The sequence below is a fragment of the Sodiomyces alcalophilus genome (genome assembly GCF_042370955.1).
Source record: "Sodiomyces alcalophilus JCM 7366 unplaced genomic scaffold ACRALscaffold_3, whole genome shotgun sequence".
Lineage (NCBI taxonomy): Eukaryota > Fungi > Ascomycota > Sordariomycetes > Glomerellales > Plectosphaerellaceae > Sodiomyces > Sodiomyces alcalophilus.
This window is the reverse complement of record NW_027263534.1, coordinates 2580232-2593166: the sequence shown is the minus strand read 5'-3', so window position 1 is coordinate 2593166 and position 12935 is coordinate 2580232.

Genomic DNA, 12935 nt, shown 5'->3' with positions numbered 1-12935 from the left:
TTAATCTCTTTAACCTTAAAAAGAGCTTTATAAATAAAAAGACCGTAATAACCGTTAAAGGACTACCTCTATAACTAAAAGCACAACGCTATAGCATAACAGGATAGGTTATATTAACCCTATTACCTTAAAAAGTCTTTATACTAATACTCTTAAAAAAGATTATAATATAACTAACGAAGAATTAACTAAAATACAGAGCTATAATACCTATAAGAAGAGTAAGTCTATTACACTTACGAATAAAGATTTAGTTAATAAATACAAAGACTTTTCCTATTTAGAAAAGGTTTATATAAATCTTTACGGACCGATCGAACCTCTTTCTTATAATAAAAAGCGTTAGATTTTGTTTATACTAGACTGTTCCACCCGGTTCCTATAGGCATAACTGCTCTTAGATAAGTCTAAAACGACGGTAGTTATAGCTATAAAAGAGTAGAAAGCTTAGGTGGAAAATAAGAATAATAATAATAATAAATATCACTTCTTTATTAAAGAAGTAGATACTGATAGTAGAAAAGAATTTAATAACGCCTCTTTTTAACGCCTTTTTACAGGTGTAAAGCATAATATAAAGCCACCGTACACTTATAAAGCTTAAGGCTCTATTAAACGAGTTATAAGAACTATAATAGAAAAGGTTCGAGCTTTTCTTTTCCACTCAGGGCTACCTCGTTACCTTTAGGGTAAAGCTATTCTCTTAGCTATTTATATATATAACAGATCACCTAATTCAGCTCTTAAATATAAGAGTCCCTTTAAGCTTTTATAAGGTTAGAAACCTAATATTAATAATATACGGGTTTAGGGTTCTATTATTTATTATAAAAATAACGACCCGAATATAAAGAAACTAGATATAAGAGTATTTCGAGGTGCTTTAATAGGTTTTAATAACTATAACTATAAGGTTTATAACCTAGTAACTAGAAAGACTAGTTGGTTTCGAGACGTTTATGTCTTAGAGAATCAGTTTCTTTACTCTTCTTTAGATAACTATAATAATAACTATACGCCTAAAAATAATAATAACCTCCCTCCTTATATTAATACTCAGGTATATAATAAACTGGTTTCTAACCGCGGGCCTTATTAACCCGTTAAGTATAATAAAGGAACCACTTTTAGTGAAAATACCGGTTAACTTTTATAAAATATTCCTTCGCGCGTTTCGAAACGTTCTGTTAAGTCTATTTAACCTAAAGAAGAGAATAATAATAATAATAGACGTAAGAGTCTTTGTCTACGGGCAGCGGGCTATAAAGTTCTAGCTGATAATAATAATAATATAAACCATAGCCCGGCTAATAATAGTAGTAGCCAGAGTACCAGGCTAGAAGTCCAAATACCTTTAGAACCATTAAAACCGGACTATAAGGATTTAATATCCTATAATAATAGTGCGCACTTACTATATTATATAAAATATATAATACTTAGAAACCTATAGTTTTAAGAAAACTCCCTATTTCTTTTAACTATAAATTCGATTAATAAACCAGCTACCTATAAACAGGCTATAAACTGCCTAGATAAAGATAAATCGATAGACGCGAAAGTAGCAGAAATATCAGAACTCGAAAAGAGAAAGACCTGGGACTTAATAAATATAAGAAATACGCCTAATAATTATAATAAAATAAAAGAAGACTACCACGTACTAGGAGGTCGTTAGGTCTTTAGAATTAAATATAATAGCTCTAGCGAAGCTATTTAATATAAGGCTCGGTGGGTTATTCAGGGGTTTAATCAGGTTCTAGGTCTTAATTATCTAGAAACGTTTTTAACTACCTGCCGGCCAGAAAGCTATAAACTAGCTTTAATACTAGGCGTATCACGCGGCTAGAAGTTCAGGCAGTTCGACGTTAAAAACGCGTTCGTTCATGCTAATATAGATACCCTAATATACGCTATATAACCCACAGGCTTCGAGAAAGAAAATAGCTCAGAAAATAATAAAAATAATAATTATATAACACTCTATAAGCTTAATAAAGCTTTGTACGGGTTGAAACAAAGTCCTAGACTCTGGTATAACTACCTGGTTAAGATATTAACTAAACTAGGTTACCGGGTCTCTGAATATAATAACGGACTTTTTACTTTTTATAAATATAATAAAATTAAAAGAATAGAAGAATAAGCTATTCTTTTATACCATGTTAACGATATAGTGGCTCTGAGCCCTTCTAAGGATACTTTAGACTATTTCTTTAAGGAGATATCCAAAGATATTACACTTAAAGACTTAGGTGAAATAAATACCTTTCTAGGTTATATAATAAATATAAATAAAGATAATAAGACTCTCTCTATAAGTTAGTTACCTTATACTAATAAGATACTTAAAAGGTATAATAAACGAAGTCTAAAGAGGGTTAATACCCCTTATATATATAAGAAGGTCCTAGTACTAAATCCTGAATAAGCGTTAACTAATAATATAAATAAATACTAACAGGAAATCGGGGCTTTATTATATCTAGCCTTGTATTTAAGACCAGATATAACTTACGCAGTTAACTAGTGTTCTCGCTATATAAGTAATCCCTCGTAAGACCACTTTACTGCGTTAAATCGAATCTGGGCTTATATAAATACATATCCTAATATCGGTCTTTTATATAACTATAATAAAAAAGACCTTAGTATTTACGGTTATTCTGATACCAGCTTTTCAGATATAATCAAGGATAGAACCTCGACTTTAGGATATATTTACTGCGTGGGAGTAAATAACCCTGTTAGTTAGACCTTAACTACACAAAAGGTCGTTGCTTTATTAATAACAGAGGCCGAATATATAGCTCTTATAGAAGCTTCTAAAGAAGGAATCTATCTTTATAATCTATATAAAGATATACTTTAGAATCTAGGTCTAGATTCTAATATAAGAGGCAATAATAATAATAATAATAATAATAATAATAATAATAATAATAATAATAATAATAATAATAATAATAATAATAATAATAATAATAATAATAATAATAATAATAATAATAATAATAATAATACTCTCGAGATTCCTACTATCTTAATAGATAGTGAGAGTGTAAAGAAGCTCGCCGAAAACCCTGAATTTCATAAACGGGTAAAGCATATCGACAGGCAGTATCACTACTGCAGGTAATAGCTATAAAATAATAAAATAAAAATCGTATATATAAATACGAAATTTAATATAGCTGATATAATGACTAAAGGTTTAGCAAAAGAGACTCGTAATACTCTTTACGGTTATATAAACCTAGGTCATAAGGACGATACGTTGCCTGAGTATGATTTGCCGCCTTATAATAAAATTAAAGAATTAAAATACTAGGTTTTAATACTTAGTATTCTTAGTTCTTTATAAGGGGAATAACTAGGTTTTTTACCTTCGGGTTTTCCTAGATATCAAAGGTTTTTCTAAACTTTCCTTTGGATAATATACTATAATAATAACAAGGGTTTTTAAATTTTCCCTTAAATTAAAAAGAAGAGGTTTTTTAAATTTTTCCTCTATATATTCTAGTCTTAGATAGACTAGGATTACTGCACTATAACATAACATAATTATAACTATAATCTAACTAAGCTGCACTTATATAAGAGTTAGCTTACGGGGGGTGTTAATATTATACTTATAATAAATAATAATAATAATCTTATAAATATACTAGGTATCGTAAATACGATATCTTAGTTATTACTTAAGCAAATAACGTGGCGTGATAACCGCCGCGTAGGCTGTTGACGTAACAGTCGCCACCCAATCTTTCAGGGTCTTTTGCCAGCCCCGGATCCAGGAAGAAATCCCAGAAGTCAGTTCTATACACACACGTTTTTACACGTTTTATAAAACAAGCAGTAATCCTACGGATCTACGAATTCAACAGCTATTTGCTTGATTCTTCTCTTCCGCGCGTACAGCCTACTACTCGTAGCCCAATTCATCAAAATAGGCTATACACTATATTAGCGAAATCTAAATAAAGGACGATATACGATAAAGGATTATTAAAGGATACGCTAACGACTCGAAGTAGGCACTTATCCTTACCTAGACCACTAACTATAACTTATTAGTTAAGATCCTTTTCGAGGTGGATAACGGTCTCCTATACTAAGTGGATTTAAATAAGAGAAAGCGCCTTTATATCCCCTTCTCCCTATATAAGGAATTCCTCTAGGCCGCCTATAATAACCGGTATTATTTTAGAGCTAAACGGATATAGTATAATTTAGTTAGCCGCTTCGTAATTCTATAACTCCGTAAGGAGGTCGACTTATATATCGCCTAATATAAGATATATCGTACCTACTAAACGGATCGGTAGGCTCCCCTTAACGAGATATAGCCTATCCTAACGTCCCTAATCCCTTTCTATACTATTATTATAGACTTTATCGTCGGACTACCCGAAGTGCCCTTTATAAGGATACCTTAATAGCGCGAAGGCTTCCCTTTATTCGATACCCTCCTAACTATCACGGATAAGTTCTTAAAGGCCTCCCTACTTATCCCTAGCTATAGCACCTATACCGCTAAGGACTAGGCGTCCATGCTCTTTTAAGCCCTTTAGATAGGTAACTAGGGTATCCCCCGCGCTATTATCTTAGACCGTGACCCTAAGTTCTTATTAGACTTTATAACGAAAGGAAAGTCCGTAGACTTTAGTCAAGGAAAAGATATCATAGAAAAGGCTCGATAGCTTAGTATCGTAGAGTGATCGCAGTATATTCGTCAACTAAGCGCTGACTTTAAACCAAGACTTTAACTTAAGGGATTAAACTAATCCCTTAACGTACGCACAGGGATAGGTTCGGATTGGTGGTCCGTGCGCGGCCATCGGTCCGACTATATACCGATAGGTCTACGATCATCTCGTTACACTACCCCCCCCCTAATAAGTCTAGTCCCGTAGACTTATATTATCGTAATACCTTTAATTACGCGTTTATCGCGATTAATTATCTCTATATAGTTCTATACGAGCCCTTATTAAAAACCTATAGGAAAAAAGAGTGGCCGCTCCTTTTATTTACTTATTCGTCGGCGTTCTATCGCCGACTATATACCTTATAATTTATCCGAATATTGCTATAGAAACTCCGCGATACTTATTATTACCTATAGTCATCTAACCTTTCGCGGATATTATACCTAGCCTTAGGTAACCGTTTAGCGACGAGTATATAGTTCCTCGCGTGATTTTCCCCGTATCTCTTAATTCTCCTCCTATAACTATCTCCAGTTATTATCATAATCGCCGATTATACGGCGATCTTAACTTATCTATCCTTCCATTATTACCTTTATTATTAATATTAACGCCGACTATTCGCTATTATATCGTCGGTTAACTTATAAGTTATAATCGCTCTTCGTAAGCTATAGCACGATCCTAATAAAGGTTAGGAGTCTATTATTAGGGATAAGGCGCCCTGCTTATTTTATATCTCCCGACTAGATTTATATATTAGCATTAATTACCTCGATAAGGCTAGCGACAGCATAGGAGCTAGCCGTTACGTTACTTACGCCCGGGGTTATTAATAATATATCGCCGTATATCCGCTAACCCCTCGGCCTTTTTTTTTTTTTTTTTTTTTATACTAATTAGTTATTAGATCCCCGATTTTATACTAGGTGCCGCTTAGTTACTATAAAACAGCAGTAAGCGTATTTATATAATAGATAATAATTTAACGCCGATAGCCCGGTATTACTCTTATAAGCGTATCTCTAAGGCCTATAAATAATTCCGCGTGGTTATAGACCGCGGTAAGAAAAAGCTTACCGCTAAGGATATAAGTCTAATCGCCGGCCGCTTAGCTACCTATTCCTAATAATTAGTAGTCTTAAATACTAGTTCTAAACGAAATCTCGTCCTTACGCTTTATAATAACGGTTAACTTTATACACCGTCTTAGTCGTATTAATAACGCCGAAGCGTCGGCGTTATTAAATTAAACCCGCCCGCCTCGTAAGGGTAACCTCCGCGATATTAAGTCGCTTATTTCTTTTATTAAGGACTTAGCGATAAATGGTTACCGCTTATTCGATTATAAGGATCGCCTTTAAGGCCTCGAGGCGTTTCCGTCTTTAGATAGACTCGCTAACCTTTTAGCGGCCGTTAATAATCTTCGATGCCCTGCTCTAGCTTATCGTTTTGCTGGTCGCTTAGCGGCTACTCGCTATAGTTATACCTTTGTTAATAATAATAATAATCCTTTTAGCGATAGCTCTAATAAGGCTATCGAACCTATTCCTTATCCCGCTACGGCTCGCCCCCGCCGCCCTGCTTATTATTAAGCTTCCGCCGCCTTGTCGGCCACTAACGCCCCGGCTCCTACTAATAATACCGCGTACACGCCGCTAGCGCTTACCTTATCGGATAAGGACGATATCCCCTGTTAGCGTATTCGTACGCCCCGCTATTATACCCCCGCCGCCTAGCCGGCCCCCGCTAATAATAACGATATTATAGCCGCCGCTATCGGTAATAAGACCGACTTTTTCGGTTTTAGTAACTAAAATGTTTTTGATTCGCTAAGTAACCGCCGGTAATAATCGCCTAAAATAGCATTAAACTTTATTCTAATAGTTTAGGATTTTATTTTAGGACTAGTCGGGGTTTAACCCTATTTATTTAGTCACTATAAGGAAAAGGTTATTATAACCTATAATTAAGTTCTTATTTATATCCGATAACCCTTCGGCGCCTTATACTATCTCGTAATTATCCTACTTTTTATATATATATTTTTTATACTTCTAATACCTCTTCCGGATCCCTAAAGCGTTTTCTAGGTGGTCCTCTAGTTCCTAGGTATTATACTCTACCGGCTAGCCCGCCCACTTTATAAGATAGAACGTTTTCCCTTATTCTTCTTTATAACTAATAACATTTTCTACCTCCTATTTATCTTCCTCTTCCTCTAAAAGCAAGAGATCCTTCGCCGACGGCTCTACGGCCACTCGGTCTTTCCACGGTTCTAATAAGAATACCGGAAATATATCGTATATCCTCGTATACTATATAAGGAGACGAACCCTATACGCCTATTCGCCGATCCTCTTGGTCACCTATACCCGAATATATCGCGGTGCTAGCTTTAACCCTTACCGGAATCGGAAGTTCCTTATAGATAGTCTAATAATATCGCCCACCTTATATTACTATGGCTAATAGCGTTTATTATAGTGCCGAGCCTAATACTCCGTGGCACGCGCCTAGTATTTATAGACCTTTCGCCGAACTTCCGCTAGCTTCTTAATACGTTCTTAGACGCCTTATACCCGGGTATCGTCCCTAGGGCGGATATATTCTATTATACGTGGATAGTACCTGTATAACGCTTTATATAGTAAAATACTAAGCGAGGAATACTCGCTATTATTATAGGTAAACCCCGCTTTTAATAACTAAATAGGCTATTACGTTATCGTATCGCCGGCGATTATTTATAGGTACTTAATTAGGAACTAATATATTCGTTCCGTCTAACTATCCGTTTACGGATAGTATATAGTGGATAGTCGCTAAGCGTTCGCCCGCTTATAGCAAAACTCTATCTAAAACTAACTAGTAAATAGTTTATCCCGGTCTATTACTATACCCTCCGGGCTACCGAATCGGTACTTAACCTCCCTATATAGTAACGCCGCTAGCTAGGGTGCTATTAGGTCCTTCCGCGTAGGAATAAATAGGGCATACTTTATATACCGGTTAACGACTACTAAAATAGCGTTGTATATTTACCCGTCGGCCCCCCTTATAGGTAGTAGACCCGTAATAAAATCCATACTAATCTCTTAGAACGGATATATAGGTAACGGCAGCGTCTATAGCTAACTATACGGCTTATATTATAGCACCTATACCCCTTAACACGCCGAATATACGGTAACGTAATCGCGAATATCCGCTACTAAGTCCACCTAATAGAACTTTCTTAAAATCAGCTTAAGCGTCTTATTCGCTCCTATATACCCGGCTCTAGGGTTATCGTGGTGCTATTATAGGACCTCCGCCCTTAGGGCGCCCTATATAGGCAGTACTAACTATCCTTTAAATAATAGCATGTCCTTATCTCTAAAAGAGTACCCCGCTCTCTTTCCGGTCCCTTAGCGAATATTCTTAATTAAGGATATATAATCCGGGTTAATAGTCTATAGCCCTCTAACTAGATCTTCTAGTTCCTCGCTAATAGTATACTAACCTACCGTTTCGTTCCTAGCTAGCTCTTTAGCTATAGAATATAGGATATACTAATCCGGTATTATAGTAACCCTAGCCTTATTAGCCTCGGGCGTCGGCGATATCTTATTAGCGACCCTTTACTAGGCAGTCGCCCTATACCCTATATCTCGCGTTTAGGAGCGGGTAATAGTAATAATAATAACACGCCGGGTACCGTCGATAAGACGTAGGGGTTATAGCCCTTTTTTATCCTCGTATTCTCTTAAGCTAGGCAGGGCCCCCTCTTATAAAGTCTATACCCGCTTACGTTTACTAGGCCTATATTCAGGTAGCGTTACCCGAGTAGCTTAAACGTATACGATCTTTACCGCGATACTTATTAGGGTAAGATAGATACTCGTAATCCGTTAGTAAACGCTTATCGGGAGGTCGCTAACTAGTCGTAACCTTTACGATAGGGTAGGAAGTATATTATCGTATAGTGTCTTATCTACTATATAATCCGGCCGTCTTAATAAGCCGTTTACCGGGTTCGTTTTACCTAGGTAGTATTAAACCTTGAAGTCGAATAACGATAACCGGTATACCTATTTAGCGAGCCTTCCGCGAAGGTCCCGCGCCGGCGTGTTTAGCACGCCTTTAAGCACCTAATAGTCCGTTAGTATAGTAAACGCCTACCCTATACCTTTAAGATAATAACGCTAATACTTAAGGCTTTTTATTATAGCTAATAGCTCCTACTATCCTATACCCTATCGTTATTCCGTCTTAGAAAGCTTCTATAAAAAGTAGGCGACCGGTCGCTATCTAGTCTCGTACTTCTAACTCAGGATCCCGGAAATAGCCTTATTTAAGGTATCCGTCTTAACCCTTATATCCAGCACTAGATTCTAGTACTATAGAATAGTCGCCGACCTAAAGGCGACTTTTAGTAGCTTAAACGCCCTCTTAGCGTTACCCGGGAACTTAAAAGGTCCCTTCTTTTTACCCGCCTAACTGCCTTTTAATAGCGTAGTTAGCGGCGTGGTAACTCTAGAGTATCCCTTAATAAACCTCTTATAGAAATTAGTAAAACTAAGGAAAACTTAGATATCTCGGAATAACTCGGGCGCCGGCTACTCGGCGACCGTATATACGCGTTCCGGATCTATTACGATACCTTCGCGGGTTACTATAAACCCTAAGAAGGCCACTTAGTCACGGTAAAACTTATACTTTAATAGCTTCGCGTATAGCTAAGCCCTATAAAGCCGATCTAAGACCTTCTTTAGGTCCTTTATATGCTATTCCCTTAACGTGGAATATATAAGGATATTATCTAAGTAAGCGATATAATATATATCTAATAGACCGGCGAGTGCTTAGTACATATATACCTAGAAAGTCGCCGGAGTATTTATTAGCCCGAATAGCATAACCGTATACTTATAATAGCTATATCGCGTTCTAAACGCCGTCTTCTAGCAGTCCTCCTTCTTAATCCGGATCCTATAATAGGTATCTCGGATATCCACCTTAGAAAAGTACTTAGCCCCGGTAAGCCTATCTAATAGCTCGCCGACTAAGGGTAGAGGGTACCTATTCTTAATTATTATAGCGTTTAACCCTCGATAATTAATATAGAGTTATAAGCTACCGTCCTTCTTAGGCATAAATAGCACCGGTAAGCCTATAGGGCTTATTAACTATTAGATATAACCGCTCGCTATCCCTTCGGCGATATACTTCTTTAGCTCCTTTAGCTAGGCTTAAGATAAAGGATATAATGGCCTGAATAGCGGTTCCTTCCTGTCTTATAAGTTAATTATATATTCGGCGTCCTTTAGTAAGGGTAGCTCCTTCGTAGCCTGCTCCGAAAACACGTCCTAATAGTTAGCGATTTCCGGCGGTAGTTTAACGACTAGTCCGTATATCACCTTATCGTTATCTATAAACGGAATAGTTATATCCGGCGTCCCCGGTATAATAATAGTAGCGGTAGCGATATATATAACGTACGCCTTCGCTCGCTTTTTAATAACCTCGCGAGCCTATAGCTCGGGGTCTATAATTAAAATCGGCCTATAAATAAATATTCGGCGAGCCGTATTAATTATAATACCTTCCTAACCTATATTATCGTTTAAGAGTAGTAGTTATCCGGTACCCTTAGGTCGATCTATACACAGGAAGACCCTTTTTAATAGGCGTGGCCGCCCCTTTACGTCTAGTAGATAAAAGGCTAAGCCGTACGCTCCGCGAACCCTTGCCGGGCTACTATTAAAGCCTTTAATCTCCGGAGTCTCGACCTCTAAGAGCGGTTTTAACCCTAGGCGTTCCACTAACGCCGGGCTAATAATATCTACCTACGTATAGGTATCTAAGTCCACGCTAAACTCGATCTCCTTCCCGTAACGGATTACTATCGCTATAAATCTCGCCACCTCGCTAACTATAATCGCCGGCTAGTTATCGGGTATAGGTCCGGCCCCCTCGTCACCTATATCGACTTATTTCCCGATAAATAGAGTTCCCTAACCCGAATATCGTTATTAATGTCGTTATATATAGCGTACACGTTATTAACACGGGCACGACTTTTCGCCGCCCCGTTATTAGCTATTATCCGCTATTCCTTATTACTATAATAGTCCTTAAAACGGTAACCCCTTTTACCGTAGTTATAGCACTCGCCTATAAAGGCACGCGTGCTAGGCTATGCTTATAAAGGCTTTAGGCCCGAGCCCGCTACCTTTTAACCCGTTAAGGGCGCCCCCTTTAAGTCCGTTTTACCTAGCTCGGCGGGTATACGCCGACTAGTCGCTAGAGTGCTTACCTGGCTTAAGCGACTATCCGAACGCTAGAAGTTCGATAAGGTCCTTTTATAGCCGGTATCCGACCGCTTACTACTCGCCCTCTCGATAAGGCTCGTATCCTAGAATAGCTACGCCTTTTAAGCTAGCGTCACGGCCTTATTTAGTTTAGTTCTCCGCTCTTATATCTTATCCTTAATACGTAGAGGCAGCCGGCTAAAGTAGTTATGGGCATATTCCTCGTTTCCGCTTATCTCCTAGCCTAGTAGCCTATATAGGTTATCCTACTATTTAAATAACTTTATCGGTGTTATATCGCCGGTTATTTATAGCTTACGAAATTCTTTATAGTAATAATACCGTTATATATCCCGGGATAAATACTCTCGCTAAATAAACGCCGTAAAGTCGTTCTAATTCGGGTTAGCGATCTTCCGGGTATAGTACCTCCAGGACGTCTAAAAGGTATATTCGAGCTTCGTTAAAGCCTATTCGATCTGCTATAGCATTAGGGCACTAGGTCTAAACCGATTCCTAGCCTTAACCACTACTAACTAATCGTCGATTTCTATAACCGTGGATAACTCTTTAATTAGCTTATAATTATATACCGGCGGTTTTTTATAATCACGCTAGGGCGCCGGTTATTTAGTAAGCTTCTTTATAATTACTCGATTAATCTCGTTTTATTACTAAAGATATTACGAAAATATCGTAATTAACGCCTTTTACGTTAATATCGAGGGGCCGGCGGCGGATCGCCGATCGACCTATAAACCACTATCTTTAGGACCAAGCATAACCGGCGTATCCGTTAACCCCTTATTTTTATCCGGTCCCTACTCGGGCACCGTTATTATTAGTTTCGGTATAACGGGCGCCTGCTCGGCGTCCGCCTCGTTAGGTCCCCCCAGGGGGACACTTATTCCTCGAGTCCTTCTCGGTGGTATCTTCGGCCTAACTACCTTAAAGGTATAGAAGTTAAAGAATTATAATAAAAAGAAAGTCTATAGACTTTAGTTAAGGAAAAGATATTATAGAAAAGGCTCGATAACTTAGTATCGCAGAGTAATCGCAGTATATTCGTTAACTAAGTGCTAACTTTAAACCAAGACTTTAACTTAAGGGATTAAACTAATCCCTTAACGTACGCACAGGAATAGGTTCGGATCGGTGGTCCGTGCGCGGCCATCGGTCCGACTATATGCCAATAGGTCTGCGATCATCTTGTTATAGACTTCTAGATAACTTTATAGAAGGTAGGCGGAACTAAGCTAAAGTTCTTAACGGCCTAGTATCCCTAAACCGATAGTATTTCCGAGAGGAAGAACTAAACCGTTAAGATCGGGATACGTATATACTTAGCGGACAACCTAAACGCCTTATAGCCGAAGGTGATTATACCTTTATAGTTTAACCTAAATAACGCCTTTAATAAGACGCTTAGCTATATACTAAATAAGATACTATATAACACTAAAACGAATAGCCTGCTTAACCTAATCGGTAACGTTAACCCTAAATTTATATATAAGATATTCTAGGAGGATACGAAACTTATTATCGTAATAGCATAGATATATATAAAGCGCCTATATAATGAAAAATAATATAATATTCGGTTCTAGCCCGGCGACCGCGTATATATCCGCCTTAGCCGCGGATACTTACTCCTAGGTAAGGCTAGCCCTAAGCTCGGTGCTTAATAAATAGGCCCCTTTAAGGTCCTTAAGTAAGTATCGTTATTAGCGTACCGATTAGATCTGCCTAAGACTCTTAACGTGTACCCCGTTATTAGTATTACCTAATTTGAAACGGTTAGATTCGCGGAGATACCTAAGACTAAAGGACCCGTTAACGTGTAAGATAGGGACTAAGAGTAATAGCGAGACCTATATAAGCACTATAAGATCGAGGCTATCCTAGATAAATAGATTACCCGCAG